Consider the following 22,593-nt stretch of genomic DNA (forward strand, 5'->3'; position numbering starts at 1 on the left):
TTCAATCATTATAGATATTTGAAACTTCACTGCTGTTTTCAGTTCAGTGATCATTGAGTGGATTGGTGCTCTGAGGTGTTTCTCAGAAAGTATCAATGTTCCGATGTACTTGAGATCTTTCCCAGACTTTTGTCCCTATTTATTAAAGCCATTATAATTCTTTTCTCTTTCACTATTCCTTGTGCTTTGGCAGCTCCTTGTGTAACTCTAAGTGGTCTATGTGGAGATCTGGAGATTGTGCTCACACTGGTAGGCTACTGCTGTGATGGAGTCATTTTAGGAAACCATTGTTTTTTAAATCTAATTTTATTTTTACATAATTGTTCATAGTGATTCATTACATTCAATATTACAACACGAATCCCACCACCATTACAAGTTCCCACCATTATTTCCTGTTTTCCCAACCACCACCAAAGCCTCCCCGAAGAGAAATGATTTATTTTGTATTACTTGTTAAGATTAATTCACCAAAAATGATCAAAAAAGATTTTATTAGATGAATGTGTATGAAGATTGTTGTGTCCCACCCTGGAGCCATTAAGCGCTCATATACGAGATTACTCACCTGTGTTACAGGTTAAGACTAGTGTTTTATTATTTTCTTCATCGAGATAGGTTGCCTTCTACTTTACATCCCGTCCAAAGTGGCGTGCTAGTCATGGTATATCGTGATACAGAGTAAGAGATGTCACACCAGGAATTTTAAAATGTTTGTGGGGTGATGCAACTCAGGTTAAATTTTAACCTGAGGCTGTTTAATTTCTTGGTAAACTTGGTCCCAAGTTGTTGTGGTCCAGCCAAAGGCACAGCTGCAATTTTGGGGTGTCAGGAAGCCTGGCTGGTGACTTTGGAGTTTAGAAGCAGGTCTACAGCTCAGATGATCTCTTTTGAGATTTCTTTATGTTAGATCATGGGGCTGGAGCGATAGCACAGCGGTAGGGCGTTCGCCTTACACACGGCCAACATGGCCGACCCGAGTTCGATTCCTCCACCCCTCTTGGAGAGCCCAGCAAGCTACCAAGAGTATTCGATATGCCAGACACAGTAACAACAAAGTCTCCAATGGAGACGTTACTGGGCCCGCTCGAGCAAATGACGATCAACGGGAGGGCCTCTTTACCTTTTACCTTTACCTTTAGATCATTTATTATCCAGTGCTCATTTTGATTATCTTGGGTGAGCAGTCACACACTTCTGGAATTCTAGATTGATAATGGTTGGGTTGCAGAGACATTTCTGTAGGCACTAGTCGATTTGGAGATTCAGTTGGGTGTCTCTGGACCAGGGCTGTTGGTGCGCTAAGATGGTCCCTGGAGGCACATTGTGGAGGTGACAGCCAGGCCAACAAGCGGCCAGGGAGCTGGGGAGGGACATCCCGGTGCCTCTTCTGCCATGCAGCAAGGAGATTTAGTCCTGGAACCCTCATACCTGGGCCTTGCTTGTGGAAGCTCTTTGTCACCAGGTTCCATCTGGAGTAGGCGGGGAGACTGCACCTGCTCCATCTGGGGTGTCCCTGTGAAATGGACATGGGGCCTGGAGATATCTCTGGATCTGGGGTGGCTTACAGGACTCACTGCTGTATCTCTGGGTTTTGATCTCTTTCAGGATTTATTTATGGGTCCCTGAAACAAGGTCAGTAATAGAGTTCACAGGGTGGTGCTGGCGTTGCTTTGGGGCGGGGGGGTGACTGTCAGTGCTTCCGGGTGTATTGGGAAGAGGGTGGAGGTAGCCCAAGATAACTCTGCGAAAGCCTGGAGATTTCAGTCACAAAATCCGCATATCCGAATTTTCAGCACACAGTAACTTAGTGAGGTCCGTCCTGAGACAGTGGAGTCAAGCCGGGGATTTGGCAGCGATTTTGGACTGTATAAGTAAGCGGGTGCTGGGGGATCTGCCTGGGTAGCACAGGTCAACCTGCCCCGCTCTGATTTACCCCAGTGTGTTCAGCCATATGCGGGTCAGAGATTAACTGTAGCTTTTGTTCTCTTTCCAGATTTATTTACAGGCCTCTAAAATAAGACCAATAAATGAGCTTCTATAGCTGAGCCAGAGGTCTTTTGTGGGTGTGGCTCCCAACTCTCTCTCCCATACATAACTTTTGGCTGTTTAATTTCTTGGTAAACTCGGTCCCAAGTTGTTGTGGTCCGGCCAAAGGCACAGCTGCAATTTTGGGGTGTCAGGAAGCCTGAAGGAACCATCAAGCTGCTGATGCACTCACCCCACAGGTACAGGTTGACCTGATGGTGGCACCATACCCTATGCAGTGCTTTCTGTTTGTAGAAGTGTATGTAGGGTGCGATGACGGACACTCATTCTCAATAGCCTTCCACTCTATGGATATATTATGGGTTTTTACTCATTACTAAAGGCGTCTTGGGTTACTCTCAGTCCTGGACCTTTAAAATAGATCACAAGCATTTCCTAGGAGGAGGGACAAAAATGAGGAAAAGCTGTTCTATATCTTACATGAATATCAAGGAGAAAGTTATACAAATAATAATAATTAAAAAAAAACAGGAAAATATCTATACATACTCACCCTGGCAGGCGTTGGAGTCCTGGAGGCCTGGTGGGGTGAGTGTGGGGGACAGGGAGGACAGATCACAGGGAGGGGTTTGGAGGTTTGAGGGTGTGACAGAGAGTGGAGCTGCTCTGGGAGCGACAGGGAAGGGTCCATGGAAAGCCGCTGGAACTGGGCATGGATGGGCTTGGGTGGGGGTGATTGGGGCTGAGTGTCTCTTTGTTGTAACAGAATATTGGTCCGTGTGGGCTTCTAGCACATGGTGACCCTCTTTGCCCCTGGTGGGACTGAGGCCTTTCTCAAGTGGCTCCAGAGTGCTCTCTGCTGGTCGGTAGCATCCCTGCAGCCCTGCCTATGGTCTGGGGAGTCCTTCAGAATCCCCGGATTCCCAATGTGAATAGAGGAATGCGTCCTGATCACCCAGAGGGACAGGAAGTGTGAGCACTGGGAAATGAGTCCAGCCTGATTCACAGCAGTTTCCCCAGAGAGGTGTGTTCAGAGACAGTCCATGGAGAAGGGAATACTTCCTGCCCCCACGTGAAGGTCACTCATGCCTGAGTCACATCACAGCTCACAGAGACATTAGAGTAAGTCTGGATTACAGAAATGGAATCTGTGCAAAAGGAGAACAAAAGGCCACATTACAAAGAGATTGAAAAATTAAGAAGAAAAAAAATTAACTGATAAATATCAATGTCATTGTCACTAAATTTCAATAGACATTTGATTCATAGACGAGTTGAATTTCCAAATCAATATCCTGGAATATAGGCTGGGTATTTGACATCTTGTGAAAATTTGAATAATAAATGTTGTGAACAGAAATACAGCTTCCTCACAAAAATTTGTAAATCTACAACTGTACCTCATGGTGTTTCACTAATAAAAATCTAAAAAGAAAAGAAAAGAAAAGAAAAGAAAAGAAAAGAAAGGAAAAGAAATACAGGTCCCTGCAGTGTCTTTGAGTTCAGAGACTTTGAATATTATCTGAACATTTTTTACTCAAGGAAATAGATTATTTTTTTAACTGTGTCATATCCATGCCTATCAGATTTCAAGTGGACTAAAATCAGATGCAGGAGGTAAAGGTAAAGGTAAAGGTAAAGGCCCTCCCGTTGATCGTCGATTTGCTCGAGCGGGCCCAGTAACGTCTCCATTGGAGACTTTGTTGTTACTGTGTCTGGCATATCGAATACTCTCGTTAGCTTGCCGGGCAGGAGGAATGAATATTATTCCTGTCTCCTCTTGTGCACCTCAACTCATCTACCCCCTGTCTGGGGGACATAACCTGGGTGCCCTGGGTCTCAGGGTGTAGAATGAGAAGAAATTGAACCCCCTAATTTCCTAGTTTCCAGCATGCACAGGGCACAGAAAGAGAGTAATTAATCATTATTGAAGCATGTTTTTCAGATGATATTTTGTTGGCAATCAATGAGAATTCTAGCTACAGGATCAGTGTTTTAATTTGATCCAGTTCAATTTTGAAAGGCTGGAGCGATAACACAGCAGTAGGGTGTCTGCCTTGCACACAGCCAGCCTGGCTGAGCTGGGTTCGATTCCTCTGCCCTTCTCCAAGAGCCCGGCAAGCTACCGAGAGTATCTCGACTGCACGGCAAAGCCTGGCAAGCTACTCGTATTCAATATGCAAACAAAGTAACAACAAGTCTCAAAATGGAGACGTTACTGGGACCACTTGAGCAAATGGATGAACTATGGGAGCACAGTGATACAGTGACAGATACTGTGAAACCCACAGTATCTTCCTGTCCTTAGACACTAGTGAGTGACAGGGACCCTTCCTGAAGGCCCTGCAGGAGAGTGGCCAGGAGTGAGCTGAGGGGCGTGGGCTGGAACTTCCCCCTGAGTCCTCCTGCAGCCCCTACTTTAGCCCTGCACAGAGGGACACAGCAGAGTGAGGAAGAAGAGGAGGCTCAGGGGTCACAGGTGGTTCTTCAGGTGACAATGCACCCTGACATGCGACTAAGCTGAGCCCATCTCTGGGTGTCCCTGAGCACGGGAGTGAGACTCTCCGGGGAGCAGACAAGAGAGGAGTGTGCATGATCACTGTGGGGAGGGTCAGAGACCTTCACCCCCATATGCCTGGGCGGGAACAGGAGGTAAAGTAAATGTGAGATCCTGGAGGAAGCTGGTACAGAGATCCTTGTGGGAGATTTGAGAATGAACCCCTCCTAAGTGTGAGTGATGGCAGGACAGGGACCCCTGTGGGACCCCGAGGTCATTCTGAGTATAGTGTGGGTTAGTTACTGTGCTGTTAGGATTCCCGTTGTGGATCTGACATCTTCCTGGTCCCTGTGCCCCTTTCACTCCTGAGCGCCTTCTGGTGGCCCTGGAGAGCCCTGCAGCCCAGCCTGTCTCAGCAGGTTTGTGTCTGGGCTCCCCTTGACTTCCCCTCACTGTGTGTCTCGCACAGTGATACACAGCTGTGTCTGCAGGGGTCACTGAGCTCAGCTGCAGGGAGAACTGGTTCTTGTTCTCGTCTGTGGTGATGGAGATGCGGCTCTTGAGGGACGGGCTGTAGTAGGTGTTTCCATCCCAACATATACGCCCCAACCAGAGCAGACCCTTCCCTGGGGGCTGGCGAATCCAGCCCCAGCAGTAACCACTAGTTGTGATGGAGAATCCGGAGACAGTGCAGGTGAGTGAGAGTGTCTGGGAGGGGGCCACTAGTCCTAGGCCCGACTCTTGCAGCTGCATCTGGGACAGGACACCTGGGAACAAGGAGAATCAGTAACTGTGACTCCCTGCAGACACTCTCTCCCCTAGACCCTGTCACATCTGGGACACTCACCCAGGGGGGCTGTCACCAGGCAGAGGAGAAGACCCCGCAGAATCATCTTCTTCTCTACCACAGCTCTGCCTTCCCCAGAGACTCAGCCCTGAGTGAGGAGACAGCTGTGAGCTCCACAGCACAGAGGGTATTTGACCCCGGAGCCTGAGAGGGATTTGCATGAGGTGACCCAGTCTGTTATAAGGGGCAACTTTCAGACCTTGGACCTTCTTGTCCCATTGGAGCGCTGAACTCACACAACCTGTCCGGTTGATTCAGCACTTGCCAATGAAGTACATTGAAACAGGTCATAGAAAGCTCCTCACTTGTTTTAATAATCTGTGTTAGTCAAGTTAAAATTATTATAATCATTTCAATTTCAAGTTTCTAATGAACATGAGATGTTTCTAATGAACATTTCGTCAGTAAAGAAGCAAACAGCACCCGGCCCAGACAAGGTCAGACCTGAACACCTGAAGAACCTGCCGTCAGTACTTATCAATACACTGGCTCGGCTCTTCACTCGCTACCTGTCTGAATGCAAGGTTCCATCTCAATGGAAAACCAGCAGGACCGTACTACTGTTCAAGAAGGGAGACATCCATGACATTGGCAACTATTGCCCGATCTGCCTATTGTCTGTCATCTACAAGTTGTTCACTCGAGTCATCCTGAATAGGATTGGCAGAACACTAGATGAAGGACAACCATGTGAGCAAGCAGGGTTCCGCAAAGGATTCAGCACCATCGACCATATCCACACGATAACCAAGCTCATTGAGGTTTCTCGGGAGTTCAAGATGCCGCTCTGCTTAACGTTCATTGATTTAAAGAAGGCCTTTGATTCTGTTGAGACGGAAGCGGTCATTGAAGCCCTAGCCAATCAGGGCATTCAAGCCCAATACATCAGGATCCTCCGTGAGCTGTATTGCGGATTCACTACCAGGATCTCACCATTCTAGAACGAAGTGATCGTTGATGTCAAGAGAGGGGTGCTGCAGGGTGATACCATTTCACCAAAACTCTTCAGTGCCACCCTCGAGAACATCATGCGACGACTGGAATGGGAAGGAATGGGAGTGAAGATAGATGGTCGGCAACTACACCACCTCCGCTTTGCTGATGACATTGTTTTAATAACACCAAACATCAGCCAAGCGGCACAAATGCTGGCCGACTTTGACCGTGAGTGTGGAAAGGTAGGACTACAGCTGAATCTTACGAAGACAATGTTTATGAGAAACAGCCTTGTTCCTGACGCCCCATTCCCTCTCAATGGAACGACCATCTCCGAATGCAACAGCTATGTCTACCTAGGTCGAGAGGTCAACATGACAAATGACCTGGCACCCGAGCTGCGCAGGAGGAAGAGAGCGGCTTGGAGCGCCTTCAAGAACGTCGAAGAAATAGCTAAGAGGACGAAGAACCTCCGGCTCCGGGAACATCTCTTTGATTCCACTGTTCTTCCTGCATTAACATATGCCTCAGAGACCTGGGCCCTACGCAAACAAGATGAGAGCGCCATTCAGGTCTCCCAAAGAAGAATAGAAAGAGCTATGCTTGGAATATCACGTTTCACTCAAATGAGAGAACGAATCCGGAGTTCTGACATCCATCGACGATCAAGGATCAGGGACGCTGTCTCATTTGCCAAGGTGTCGAAAATCAGATGGGCTGGTCACGTAATGAGATTTAAAGACGACCGTTGGACTAGAGCTGTTACTGATTGGATTCCACGGGATGTCAAGAGACCGCGTGGCCGCCCACCTACCAGATGGTCAGACTTCTTTGTCAAGATCAGGAACGATCGGTTTGAGGCCCTCCATGTTCCCGGAGCGAAGAGATGCCATTGGGCTACACTAGCACGCGACAGGGACAAATGGAGACGTTACTGGCGCCCGCTCGAGCAAATCAACGACTAATGGGAAGTTAAGTGATTAAGTGAAGTGAATGAACATAGTTTGCATTGCTTATGTTTAAAAAACCTTTTTAAGATATCCATCATTTAGATGCTCATAATTATAATCATACTTAAACTAGTTTCACATCCGTCTCTCTCTAAAATAATATCCAAACAAAACTGCCCTTCCCAGTATTCATTCCTTTCATAAAGAAAGTATGACATAGTTGTATATGATAACTGTTTAAAAATCACTTAACTTCCCGTTAGTCATCGATTTGCTCGAGCAGGCGACAGTAATGCCTAAATTTGTCGCTGTCGCGTGCTAGTGTAGCCCAATGGCATCTGTTTGCTCTGGAAACATAAAGAGCCTTAAATCAATCTTTCATGATCTTGATGAAGAAGTCTGACCATTTGGTAGGTGGGCGGCCACGCGGTCTTTTGACATCCCGTGGAATCCAGTCTGTAACAGCTCTAGTCTAGCGGTTGTCTTTAAATCTCATTACATGACCACCCCATCTGATTTTTGACACCTTGGCAAACGGCACAGCGTCCCTGATTCTTGATCATCGATGGATGTCGGAACTCTGGATTCTTTCTCTCATTCGAGTGAAACGTGATATTCCAAGCGTAGCTCTTTCAATTCTTCTTCAGGAGACCTGAATAGCGTTCTCATCCTGTTTGCATAGGGCCCAGGTCTCTGAGGCATATGTTAATGCAGGAAGAACAGTGGAATCAAAGAGATGTTCCCGGAGCAAGAGGTTCTTCGTCCTCTTAGCTATTTCTTCGACGTTCTTGAAGGCGTTCCAAGCCGCTCTCTTCCTTCTGCGCAGCTCGGGTGCCAGGTCATTTGTCATGTTGACCTCTCGACCTAGGTACACATAGCTGTTGCATTCGGAGATGGTCGTTCCATTGAGAGCGAATGGGGCGTCAGGAACGAGGCTGTTTCTCATAAACATTGTCTTTGTAAGATTCAGCTGTAGTCCTACCTTTCCACACTCACGGTCAAAGTCGGCCAGCATTTGTGCCACTTGGCTGATATTTGGTGTTATTAAAACAATGTCATCAGCAAAGCGGAGGTGGTGGTGCTGCCGACCATCTATCTTCACTTCCATTCCTTCCCATTCCAGTCGTCGCATGATGTTCTCGAGGGTGGCACTGAAGAGTTTCGGTGAAATGGTATCACCCTGCAGCACCCCTCTCTTGACATCAACGATCACTTCGTTCTAGAATGGTGAGATCCTGGTAGTGAATCCGCAATACAGCTCACGGAGGATCCTGATGTATTGGGCTTGAATGCCCTGATTGGCTAGGGCTTCAATGACCGCTTCCGTCTCAACAGAATCAAAGGCCTTCTTTAAATCAATGAACGTTAAACAGAGCGGCATCTTGAACTCCTGAGAAACCTCAATGAGCTTGGTTATCGTGTGGATATGGTCGATGGTGCTGAATCCTTTGCGGAACCCTGCTTGCTCGCATGGTTGTCCTTCATCTAGTGTTCTGCCAATCCTATTTAGGATGACTCGAGTGAACAACTTGTAGATGACAGATAATAGGCAGATCGGGTGATAGTTGCCAATATCATGGATGTCTCCCTTCTTGAAAAGAACAGAGATAGCCACAAAAAAAACGCCTGTCAGAACTGTTTACAAAGTACATAGTTAATAAAAAATTTCTGTTTGAGTTTTATTTTTTTGGGGGGGCACACTCAGTGATGCTTGGTGGTAACCCTAGCTTTGCATTCAAGAATTACTCCTGGCAATGGCTGTTTCATTCTGGGCAACCCGGAGCGGGGCTGGGTGAGGCCCCGTTAGCCCCAACCGAGGCAGCCCCAGCAGCCAAAAACCTCCAGAACTCAACCGCCACCATGCTCAAGGGCGCTCTCCACATGCTTGGAAGGGCCTCACTCAAGAGCCAAGCTATCCCTGGACTTGCCACACATTACTCCACCAGTATACCAAGAATAGCACACCTCATTTAATGGGGTTTTTAGTAGAAGGCAACTGATCTTAGTGCTATATATATATATATATATATATATATATATATATAGAGAGAGAGAGAGAGAGAGAGAGACAAAACTCAACCTTTAATAACATGTTACAAATCTCTTTTAAAAGGGCTTAATGGCTCCTTGGTGAAATATAGCAATCTTCACACCCTTTCCTCTAAGGAATATTTCTGTCTCATTTTTAGTGGATTATTATGAACAAGCAATACAAAATAAATTATTTTGGTTCATCTTGTTTGAATGTAATCAAATATAATCAAATATTGTGAAATATTTTATAAAAATAAAATTAAATTTTTAAAAAAGAATTACTCCTGCTAGTGCTTGGGAGGACCATATGGGATGGTGGGGATATCTCCCATTGGCAAGGGCAAGAAAAGAAAATTGTTCGCGTCTTTGATGATGGAGATGCGGATCTCTGGCTCTCTAAATTTTGCATTTTGTAGTTCGGGGTCTACTTTGCATTCTCACGGGGCAGACATTTGTTATAGGCTACATTTAAACTATTCCATGTGCTTCTTTTAAATTTTTCATGGACTCCATAGAAATTTAGAAAAAAAGCTTTCAAAAATTCATCCACAACTGCCCCGTCTCAAGGTTTCCACTGAGATCACTCTGCTTCTGTCCATATCTGCGCATCTTTCATCTCTATCAGAGCTTGGGTGTTCCTGCTCAGGGGTCCTGCTGTTCCCACCTTTGTCACCCTCCACCAGTGCCACGATCAGTTCTGTTGCTCCATCAGGTGCCTCTGCCAGTGGGTAACATTCAATGACATTTAAGTGGAATAAGTGTCCCGGGAGGAGTGGATTTCTGGAGATGACTGAAGGGCGTCTGACAGACCCTTTCTCCAAATCCCCTTGTAACTGCAGACCCCGGCACGAGCTCAGTCTGAACTGACTGTTCATACTCAGTCACCGATAGAAATTCTGTCCTCTTTTTCTGTCTGTCTGTCTGACTGTCTCCTTTCTTACTTTAAACACTGTGATGTAGACAGTTCTTCACAATACAGTTGTTTCAGGTATTCAGCATGCCAACACCAGTTCCACCATCATTGTGCTCTTCCCTCCACCAATGTCCCCAGTTCCCCACCCCCCAAGCCAGCTCCCTGAGCAACACTAATTAATTGACTTTACACTGTTTGTTACAGCATCTCTCTCCTAATGGTGCTGCTAAAATCCCGGCCTGAGGATTTCCTTCCTGAAATCTTAGGTGTGCTTGGGCCTTCTGTGGTAGAGTTTCACTCGTGAGCCCAGTGGGTTTCCAATCAATGTTCCCATCTAATTTCTGTATTTCTTCTGGCTGGCAGCCCCGTTTCACATTTGCATAGGTGGCATCAGGCTTCAGGCTTTGAGATGGGACGCTGAAGTGCAGGTGATTCTCTGGCCTCTCTGAGATCAATCCTGTAGACGAGCAATTCAATGGCTGTGGTGACAGCCAGATGTGCGTGTGTTGAGTGTTGGGCCTTGGGCAGAGCAGGGACTCGGTCTGTTTCCATCCCACCCGGGGTCAAGAGATCTTGGCCCATGGGCAGTTGGGCGTTCCTAGGATACGTCACTTGCCAATGTCTCTCAAAAACTGTCACCTCAAGCAGAAGGGGGTGTGAGACTCTGGTGTTGGGAAGGGAAGACTGGCTTGTGGCATGTGCTTGACAGGGCTGACCCTCCTCCTGTTCCCCTGTCCCCAGTGGTCCACAGAGTTGGCATGATATCCTCGGGGCATTGTAAGGTGAGATGAAAGGCAGAGAAGCCCCTCAGGGTGACACTAACCTGGTTCCTCTCCACTCTGACCCCAGAACTGCAGAGCCTAAGCTCAGGAGCAAGTTTCAGGGAATAGTGTTGGCATGAGCCACGTCAGAACCCCAAAAGGAACCACTTCTGTTCTGGGCTGAGGGGGTCTGGGGGTTGGGAGGGAGGGAAGTCAGAGATCAGTGGTGATATTCTTCAAGGAGAAATGGAACTGATGGGCACCCTCGAGGGGGAAGCAGGTAAGTAGCACTTTCCCTACAGAGCTGAAGCTACATGTAGGAAACTCGTTTTAGAAGGAGGAGCATGGAGGACTTGGGAGAGAGAAATCAGTGAATCATGTGTCTTGCTTGACTTGTAGTGTGTGTAGTTGGAAATCCACGATGCTTGTCCCGTGCTGACCATACGCACAAAACCAGTCACCTCCCATGCTGGGTGCAAACACATTCCAGATTGTCGGTGAATTCTCAGATATGGAATTGTGAAGAACGGGAATCATGGTTTGTTTGGAGTTGGGATACTCGCCTTCGTGTCTTCACAGTGCATGTTGCTCTCCCCTCATTGTCTCTGTGCAAACAACACAGGCGGGGGTGTGATTCGAACTTCCACAGCACAAAAGCAAGCCAGAACTGACACTGGACTCATAAACCCCTACTAATTTCTCAGGCGATTCATGAGGTCCAAGACCTTCAGACTTACCTTCCACACAAAGATATGCTGTGTATTCGATATGCCAAAACCAGTAACTACAACTGTTCTCATTCACCTGACCCTGAAGGCTTCACCGACATGGCAGCACTGAGAAGGTTGAGAAAGGAGAGGCCGACAAAATCTGAAGGCCGACCTAGGCTGCCACAACGAAGGAAGACAAAAATGATCGTCTGTACTTTCAATGCACGTATGCTAGCATCAGATGCATCCATCGAGGACCTGATGGTACAAGCGCGAATGATCAAGTATGACATCATTGGTCTGACCAAGACAAGAAGGCACGAATCTCACCATGCCGTTTTCGACACTGGAGAAGAATTGTTCCTCGGAACATGCGATAAAAGAGGTGTTGGAGGCGTCGGTGTCCTTGTCAACACAAACTTGGCCAAGAGCATTGATTCATTCGAATGCCTAACAACCCGAATCGGACGTTTACATTTTAATAGATGTGGCTCACTGCCTGCAGTTTCTATCTTCGTTGTCTACGCACCAACATCTCATTATGATGAAAGAGAAATCGAGAAGTTCTACATGGAGCTAGAGAAGTTCTATAAAGAAGACCACACCTTCTACAAGATCATTGTGGGTGATTTTAATGCCAAGATAGGACCGAGAAGATCAGCTGAAGAACTTCACATCGGGACCCATGGCCTAGAATGGAATGAACAGGGTGAGAGACTGTCTGAGTTCATCATGTCGACCAAGACCATTCATGGTAACTCACAGTTCCAGAAGGCAGAATCTAAACGATAGACATGGGAGTCTCCCGGTGGACGATTCCACAACGAAATAGACCACATCATATTAAATCGACGGTTTTGCCTGACTGATGTCGCTGTTGTCCCAAAATTTCGAACGGGATCGGACCACCGTCTCCTTCGTGCAAAATTCTACTTGACAGAGCGAGGAGAAAGGGCTGCAAAGTTCAAAAAGAGAACTCCCAGAATGATCACAAACTGGGAACTCTTTGGTACTATTGCGGCAACATGGGAAGATGCCATTGTTGACAACATTGACAAGGAATACGATTGACTGGTTCAGCACCTCCATGAATGTGCGAGGAACACCAAGAGAGAGATAGCCACAAAGTCGCCTATCTTCAAAAACTCTTGAGCTAATTCGCCAGGGTGGTTTGGCGCATACCTCAGGCAACTGCAAGCTAACGTCCGAGCTTGCAAAGCAGTGCAGAGATGCGATCAAGGAAGACCTCAAAGAGAGAAGAGCAGAAGTACTGGTAGATGCGGCAGAAGCTGGGAAAAGTATTCGTAAGGCCCGCCTGTCCTTTGCCAACTATAAGACCAAGATGACTGCCCTCCGACGTCCTGATGGATCCATCACATCCTCCAGAACGACAATGGAGAATATTATCCATGACTTCTACTCAAATCTCTTCGATAGCCATGTCCACTTGCCGACATACCAAATTCCACAGGATGGGTATGTCGTTCCCAACGTTCTCCCTTCCGAAATCCGACACGCCATTTCGTTGGTAAAGAAACAAACAGCACCCGGCCCAGACAAGGTCAGACCTGAACACCTGAAGAACCTGCCGTCAGTACTCATCAATACACTGGCTCGGCTCTTCACTCGCTACCTGTCTGAATGCAAGGTTCCGTCCCAATGGAAAACCAGCAGGACCTAACTACTGTTCAAGAAGGGAGACATCCATGACATTGGCAACTATCGCCCGATCTGCCTATTGTCTGTCATCTACAAGTTGTTCATTCGAGTCATCCTGAATAGGATTGGCAGAACACTAGATGAAGGACAACCATGCGAGCAAGCAGGATTCCGCAAAGGATTCAGCACCATCGACCATATCCACACGATAACCAAGCTCATTGAGGTTTCTCGGGAGTTCAAGATGCCGCTCTGCTTAACGTTCCTTGATTTAAAGAAGGCCTTTGATTCTGTTGAGACGGAAGCGGTCATTGAAGCCCTAGCCAATCAGGGCATTCAAGCCCAATACATCAGGATCCTCCGTGAGCTGTATTGCGGATTCACTACCAGGATCTCACCATTCTACAAAGAAGTGATGGTTGATGTCAAGAGAGGGGTGCGGCAGGGTGATACCATTTCACCGAAACTCTTCAGTGCCACCCTCGAGAACATCATGCGACGACTAGAATGGGAAGGAATGGGAGTGAAGACAGATGTTCGGCAACTACACCACCTCCGCTTTGCTGATGACATTGTTTTAATAATACCAAACATCAGCCAAGCGGCACAAATGCTGGCCGACTTTGACCATAAGTGTGGAAAGGTAGGACTACAGCTGAATCTTACGAAGACAATGTTTATGAGAAACAGCCTCGTTCCTGACGCCCCATTCGCTCTCAACGGAATGACCATCTCCGAATGCAACAGCTATGTGTACCTAGGTCGAGAGGTCAACATGACAAATGACCTGGCACCCGAGCTGCACAGGAGGAAGAGAGTGGCTTGGAACGCCTTCACGAACGTCGAAGAAATAGCTAAGAGGACGAAGAACCTCTGGCTCCGGGCACATCTCTTTGATGCCACTGTTCTTCCTGCATTAACATATGCCTCAGAGACCTGGGCCCTACGCAAACAGGATGAGAATGGTATTCAGGTCTCCCAAAGAAGAATAGAAAGAGCTATGCTTTGAATATCACGTTTCACTCAAATGAGAGAACGAATCCGGAGTTCTGACATCTGTCGACGATCAAGGATCAGGGACGCTGTCTCATTTGCCAAGGTGTCGAAAATCAGATGGGCTGGTCACGTAATGAGATTTAAAGATGACCGTTGGACTAGAGCTGTTACTGATTGGATTCCATGGGATGTCAAGAGACCGCGTGGCCGCCCACCTACCAGATGGTCAGACTTCTTCGTCAAGATCATGAACGATCGGTTTGAGGCTCTTCATATTCCCAGAGCGAACAGATGCCATTGGGCTACACTAGCACGCGACAGGGACAAATGGAGACGTTACTGGCGCCCGCTCGAGCAAATCGACGACTAACGGGAAGCTAAGTGTGATAAGTGATAATTTCCAGGCGATTCATGAGGTCCAAGACCTTCAGACTTACCTTCCACACAAAGATGAGCCTTGGGTACTTGTACATAAAACATTAATCTGAGAGATGTCTGTGTGGTTGTGCTCAATACAGCACGAGGCACAGCAACAAGATGCACACACAGTGCTCGAACTCCAGCCCTCGATTCCAATTTTGTCTTCTTCCATTCCCCATTCTTAAGTGACTTTATATTGAAATGACGTTTTTCTTTTTTCTTTATTTTTGTTTTGTGGCCACACCTAGTTCTGGGCTTAATCTTGGCTCTGTACTTAGTGCCGGGCTTCTGTTGGGGGTGGGGACCGCATGGGATGCCAGAATCAAACCCTGGTCGGCCACGTGCAAGGCAAGCACCCTGCCCATTGCACCATCCCTCTGGCCCTGAAATGATATTTTCATGAACTCATTCATTCCTTCAGTGAGATTTTTGAGTCTTCCTGTCAGTGTTTTCTGAGGCTCAGTGACCACCGAGAGAAGTGTTACTCTCAGGTCTCCACAGAGAGCATCGAATGTTCTGATGTACTTGAGTGTTTACCTGATTCAGTTCCCACCCATTGAAATTATAATATTTCTCTGTTTTTCATTATTCCTTTTGCTCCTCGGGATTAGGTGGTAGGTGCTGGGTGATCTGGACATGGAGTTGTGCTCTGCTCAAATATCTCACCAGTGCTGAGACTCTAGAACTTCAGGCAGCCACAGGTGCCTGTGACATAATCTTAGTGGAACTGACAGGGCTGGAGCTAGGTTGGAATGAGCAGGATGGGTTCTGGTGCTGGCCAGGGACTCACTGACTCTTGTGTAAACTACGTGCTTGTTATAAGAATATACATAAATGATCACACAATGGAATGAAACCTGCAACCCAGAGATAATTCCTTAAATCGACCACAGTAATTTTTGGCAAGGGGTTGCTTGAACTTAAAGCAGAACAAGGAAAGTGCACGAATAAAGAACACAAAGCAAGTGAATCCACGTCTCACATCGTCTACAGAATTTTATTTAAGGTACATTAAAGGCCCGGATACTGGGCCAAAGTCCTTAAGAACATTGAGGAAAATGTAGGCAGAGCTCTCAATACTGTTCTGAGAGGTATAATCAATAATTTGACTCTGATTGAAAATCACATTGAAAATGTACTTTTACATGAAAAGTAAAATCAAATAAACAAACCAAAATATAATAATTTAAAAAGATTTTACAGGGCAAGGAAAGTACATTAAGATAAAAAATAACATTTCAAAATTGTTATCATAATACCACACTCATCATAATTGTGGCCCTACTATCTAAGATACTGATAGTGCTCACAAAACTCACACCAGGAAATCCCTGACAGTAAATCCCCCGTCATAAATGGTGGGGGGACATGCACAGAGACTTCCCTGGAGGTGACAACCCTGTGGGCTGTAGGTATAGAAGTGTTTTTCAGCACTAACTGTCATGGAAATGTCAATAAGAAGGACAGTGGTGGATCCTCTCAGCCCAGTGAGAATGGCCGATATCAAGACTGGAAACAACCAGTGTGGCTGGGATGTCCTCAAAGAGGAACACAGTTTCAATGTAGGTTTTGAATGTCAATGCTTGGTTCTATTTCTATAAAAAATACCAAGGAGATTTCTCAAAAGAAGTGGAAATATTTCAACAATCATGAATAGATTTGTAATTTTGTGATTAATGATGTTTAAATAAAAGGTTTTATAAAACTATTTTTAATAAAACTATCAAAAATAGTTCCTATATGATGACCAAGTGATTCCGACCAGATAACTACAGCCAAATGGGAAAAATTAATTTGAGAAGATATACATGAACATATGCTTTTTATAGTATTTATATAGGGGCAAGGACATGGAAAGTCTCCTAATTCTTAATGACAATTTCATGGACAAAATGTTGTGTTGAAAATACACAATGGGACACTATGCAGCTATAAGAAAAGGTGAAAAATTATTAGGTTTCTGAAACATGGATGAAACTGAGAAATATTAGATTCAATTAACGAAGTCCTTGGAGAAGGGTAATGTGGATAATCTCATTCACCTGTGATACATAGAAAGCAAAGTGTCAGGATGGACAGGATCCAACGATAACGGCTCCTGCAACCTAACCACACCCTGGGGTTGCTGAGAGGAGCCGGGTGGGGGCTCAGATCACTGGGAAGAAGAGATCGAGCACATCTCTTCATTCTGCTGGGGCCACAGCAGAGTATGGGTATTTGGTGCTGGGAGAAGCGCAGGGAGTTTGTCACCCACAAGCATCAACACTCAGACTATTGCCATTGTGTTCCCTCAGCAACAATAAAGAAGATAACGGGGAAATCTCTCCTTTATGCAAAAAGGAATGATCTTTATTGTAGAAAAATCGACCTCACCTGACCTAGCAGGACGTAACGGTCTCTAGAGGACTCTGACACAAGAAGAAAAAAACACTAATTTGTACTAGCAGAGGAAGTAATAACTAAAATGTATATACTTGGTTTACTAAATTTGGTTTAAATATTATAATAAAGATTTGGTTTAAATATTATAATAAAGAAGAAAATGATGCCCCCAAAGTGGACAAATATGTAAAAACAAATGAAAAAGTAAGAAAAGAATGTGACCTCTTATAGTCCTCTCTCCCTGACCCTGGGCACAACCCTGGGATCCCTGGAGGAGAGCGCCCCCTGGTGGTCACATGCACCCCTGCAGCTCTCCCCTGTCTCCCTCAGCAGGTTTGTGTCTGGGTTCACAGAGACTTGCCCTCACTGTGTCTGTTGCACAATAATACACAGCTGTGTCCTCCGTTACTGAATTGCTCAGTTGTAGGTAAACTTTGTTCTTGGAGGTGTCCCTGGTGATGCTGACTCTGGACTGAAGACTTGGGTTTTAGTCTGTGGCCCCATTACCCCATATAGCACCAATCCAGTCCAGCCCCTTTCCAAGGGCCTGGCGGACCCAGTTACACTACAGCTGGTTATAGAGTATCGAGAGACCCAGCAGGTGAGGGACAGTGTCTGCGAGTGAGTCACCAGGCTTGGTCCTGACTTCTGCAGCTGTATCTGGGACAGGACAACTTGGAGCCTCCGACCAGGGGATACTCACATCCGGGAGCTGCCACCAGAAAGAGGAGGAACCATCGCTAATGCACGTTCCTGCCCACGAGGTCCATAATCTCAGACACCGTGTCAGGGAGAGAGGGAGGCCGATTTGGGATGAGTCTTAATGTGGTTTTAACCCTGGGTCCAGAGTGCAGATTTGCATGGGGGAGCCTCTGTAGAGAAAGGGGAGTTCTAGGGGAGGCTGGTGTGTGGGGCCTCTGGGAGGAGGTGCTGAGTGTGACTCAGAGTGCTCAGGCCTATCCCTGGGGACCTGTCAGAGCCTGGGCCTCTTCCTCCAGCACAGGAAATCTACTGAGGAGCTCTCAGGAAACAAGAATTGCTGAGGAGAAACGGCAGGTGTGGAGGAGAGTTCCCATGCCTCAGGTCTCTGACTACCAAACCCAGCTCCCCAGGGACTTTACCCTATAGACATGCCCCTGCCCCTCCGTGTCCCTGCGTTTTTTCTTCTATTCTCCCTCTATATGCTCACAACATCGGGCAAAGTGTCATTGTGATGTGGTCAGGAAATTCAGACAGCTAGGTCCAATCCATAGTCAATAAAATTTCACAGTAGTTTATTCGCACACTAAGCTTAGATGAAAATTCTTTCGCTTATAGCTGCTTCACTCTGAAATACATAAGGCACCTATAGGGTGGATTTTTTCATTCTCACTGGTGTTGGATTTGTGTTCGGCTAAGGAACAGCTTCCTCCAAGGTGACCTTCTTAGGTGTCCTGTCCAGGAGCACCTGATTCTGCTGAACTACATAGAGCTCTGCATTCAGAAGGTCACCATGAATGTCAGGACCGTGTTTTGGGGGCTCATCACTGAGGAATCTTAACCCTGTCAAGTGCTTTGAAAAACTCATGGTGCGACAGGTCCTCAGCACATAAAAACTTTGGAGCAGGATTCTGTTTCTGGTTCTCAGACTCACACATTTGACAACGGTGCACGTGACTTGAGAAGAGCAGGGGTGACCCTACCCACTCTAACAAATGAATGGAATTTAGGAACAGACAGGGTCCAATAAGAGTACCCCTAATTCCATGGAGCACTAGAGAGTTGAGATAATTACTGGGTACCAGAAAGTCACTCTAAAATTTTCATGTTTGGGGACTTATTTTTAGTTTTTTTTATTAGATTACTGTGAGCTGCAACACTGATTATAATTAAATTTCTTGCATATATGTTCCAAGGACAATATCTTCACTAGTATCCACTTCCACACACCGATGTCTTCAGATAGCTTGAACCCCTCCTCTATTTTAGGGAATTATTTTTTCTAGGTATTTGATTTAAATACTGAAACTGATATGGCATTATACATTACTCCCTTTCTTTTAATTGATTCCCAGTGGGAAACACAATTTTAACATTGTTCCTGACTGAATTTTAGTCATATAATCCAACAACAGTACCTTCACCAGTGTACATTTTCCACCACCAAGTTCCCAGTTTCCCTCCTGCCTCCACTTCATGCCTGCTTCCATGGCAGGCACTTTTTCTTCTCTCTCTCTCTCTCTCTCTCTCTCTCTCTCTCTCTCTCTCTTTCTTTCTCTATCTCTCTTTCTTTATCTCTCTCTTTCTTTCTCTCCCTCTCTCTCTTTCTTTCTGGGTTCCAATACAGATACTGAAAGGTTATTATTTATATGCCTTTACCAACTTTCAACACTCAAATTTGCCAGAATGATCATTTCTAAGTATTATTTTCATACTGGTTCCTTCTCTACCCTAACTGCCCTTTGCCCCACACACCTGTGGCTAGTTTCCAACCATTGATTAATCCTTCTGTCCCCCCCACAAATGAATGCAGTCATTCTATGTCTGCTCCTCCATAGCTGATACATTTCTTTCAGTCACTGTCTTCCCGTTTTACTTCGATTTTCTTGAGCAGGCCTAGTAACGTCTTCATTGTGAGACTTGTTGTTACGTTTTGGGCATATCGAATACATCACAGGGAGCTTGCCAGGCTTTGCCGTGAGGGCTAGATACTCTCGGTAGCTTTCCATGCTGTCCGAGAGGGGCAGAGGAATCGAAGCTGGGTCAGCTGCGTGTGGTATCATAAAGATAAATAAATATAAGGGACTGAATAGAGTTAAAAATAGAACCACACACGTATAGACAATATTTGATAAAGGTGAACAAAGGCAATCCAGTGGAAAGAAGATAAGCATTTAAACAAATTTTGCTGAAGCAGTTGACTACAAAATCCCCAAAACTGCAAACAACCTTAATAAATAAATGCAATGTTGTTTATAGACATTTTGAGTTGGAAAAACCCTAATGCCCGACCGATAGAAGTAATCATTAAATATAGTGGTTTCCCTATGGGTAGCTATCACCAAAATGTTGCATCATTAAGAGCCATGGAGAGCTGCGGAATTTAGTTCAAAGAGTTAGAGTGCATGCCTGGTGTGCATACAGCCCTAGGCTCATCCCCACACTACAAGCTCTTTCTAGCACCACTGGGTGTAGTCCTGGTTGCCCTCAGCACTCCTGGGAGCCTCCAAACAAACAAACAAACAAAAAAACCCAAAAGAATCATTGAGCTGTACATAAAAAGATATCCATGATACAATAAATGGGGGGGGGGTGGGGAAGGGAGGGAAAAAGGCAATTTAAAATGACTATGTGTAAATAAATTTTAAAAGTACTTTGTAAAAAAATCTGGGAAGTATATCCATCAGTGTTAACAATATTTTTTTTCTGAGAAGTGAAATTATAGGTAGAATTTCTAGCTGAATTTTTCTATTGCATGACTTTTGTCAGTGTCACTGTCACTGTCCTCCCGTTGTTCATCGATTTGCTCGAGCGGGCCCAGTAACGTCTCCATTGTGACAATTGTTACTGTGTTTGGCATATCAAATACGTCACGGGGAATTTGCCAGGATTTGCCATGCGGGCAAGATACTCTTGGTAGCTTGCCAGGCTCTCCGAGAGGGGTGGAGGAATAGAACTCGGGTCGGCCATGTTGGCCACTTGCAAGGTAAACACCATACCCGCTGTGCTATCGCTCCAGCCCCTTGCCTTTTGTAATGCTTGATTTTTACTATGAAAAGTATTACATAAATTATTATTATTAAAGTTAAAGTAAGTAATAATTTTATTAAATATTTCTTTCAGTATGATACTGTTCATGACATCCATTTATAAGCAATTTAAAAAAAATTTTATTAGTGAAACACCATGAGGTACAGTTGTAGACTTACAAATTTTTGTGCTTGAGTTCCAGTTATACAATTATCGAATACACATCCCTCCACCAGTGCCCATTCTCCACCACCACCAGTCCAAGTAGCCCTCCCACCCCCCACCCCCCACCCCACCCTACCACTGTGGCAGGGCATTCCCCTCTGTTATCTGTCTCCTTTTGAGTGCTGTGGTTTGCAAAAGAGACATTGAGTGGCAATCTTGTTCGGACTATAATCTACTCTCATCACATATTTTCCATCCTGAGAGGAACCTCCCAACACCCTTTATTTGGTGCTCCCTTCTCTATCTGAGCTGCCTTTTCCACTAGCGTGTGCGGCTGTCCTCAAAGCCATGGACTAATCCTTCTGGTACTTATCTTGGCTATTCTTGGGGTCTCCTATTTTGTTACTTTATGTTCCCCAGATGAAAGCAATCTTTCTATGTCTATCCCTCTCTTTCTGACTCATTTCACTTCGCAAGATACTTTCCATGTAGTACCACTTGTATGTAAATTTCATAACTTCATCCTTTCTGACAGCTACATAGTATTCCATTGTGTAGATAGATGTATCAAAGCTTCTTTAACCATTCATCTGTTCTTGGGCACTCAGGTTTTTTCCAGATTCTAGCAATTGTAAACAGTGCTGCAATGAACAGACAACTGCAGATGTCGCTTCGACTATACTTTTTTGCCTCATCGGGATATATTCCCAGGAGTGGAATTGCTGGGTCAAATGGGAGCTCAATTTCTAGCTTTTTGAGAATCGTCCATAATGTTTTCCAGAATGGCTGAGCCAGTCGGCATTCCCACCAGCAGTGAAGGAGGGTCCCTTTCTCACCACATCTGCGCCAGCACCGGTTGCTTTTGTTCTTTTGGATGTGGGCCAGTCTGTGTGGTATGAAATGATATCTCATTGTTATTTCGACTTGCATCTCCCTGATGATTAATGATGTAGAGCATTTTCTCATGTATCTTTTAGCCATTCGGATTGCATCTTTGATGAAGTTCTGTATATTTCTTCGCCCCATTTTCTGATAGGGTTGGATGTTGTCTTCTTGTGGAGTTCAACCAGTACTTTGTACATCCTTGATATCAACCCCTTGTCGGATGTGTACTTGGCGAATATCCTTTCCCATTCTGTGTACTGTCTGTATTTTGGTCACTGTTTCTTTTGAGATGCAGAAACGTCTCAGTTTAAGATAGTCCCATTTGTTTATCTCTGTTTTCACTAGCTTAGCCAGTGGCGTGACATCTTTGAAGACACCATTAGCTTCAATGTCATGAAGGATTTTGCCAAATTTGGCTTCAATGTACCTTATGAATCCGGTCTGATCTTGAGGTCTTTAATCAGTTTTGATATTATTTTTGTACATGGTGTTAGGCAGATATCTGAGCCCATTTTTTTGCATGTAGCCATCCAGTTTTGCCAGCACCATTTGTTAAAAAGGCTTTCCTTACTCCACTTCACATTACTTGCTCCTTTGTCAAAGATAAAGTGATCATATGTTTGGGGGGAGATGTCAGTATATTCAGCTCTGTTCCATTGGACTGCTGTTCTGCTTTTGTTCCAGTACCATGCTGTTTTAATTTTACTGCTTTGTAGTAGA

The sequence above is a fragment of the Sorex fumeus genome, unplaced genomic scaffold, assembly GCF_029834395.1.
Source record: "Sorex fumeus unplaced genomic scaffold, SorFum_2.1 ptg000022l, whole genome shotgun sequence".
In the NCBI taxonomy this organism is placed as follows: domain Eukaryota; kingdom Metazoa; phylum Chordata; class Mammalia; order Eulipotyphla; family Soricidae; genus Sorex; species Sorex fumeus.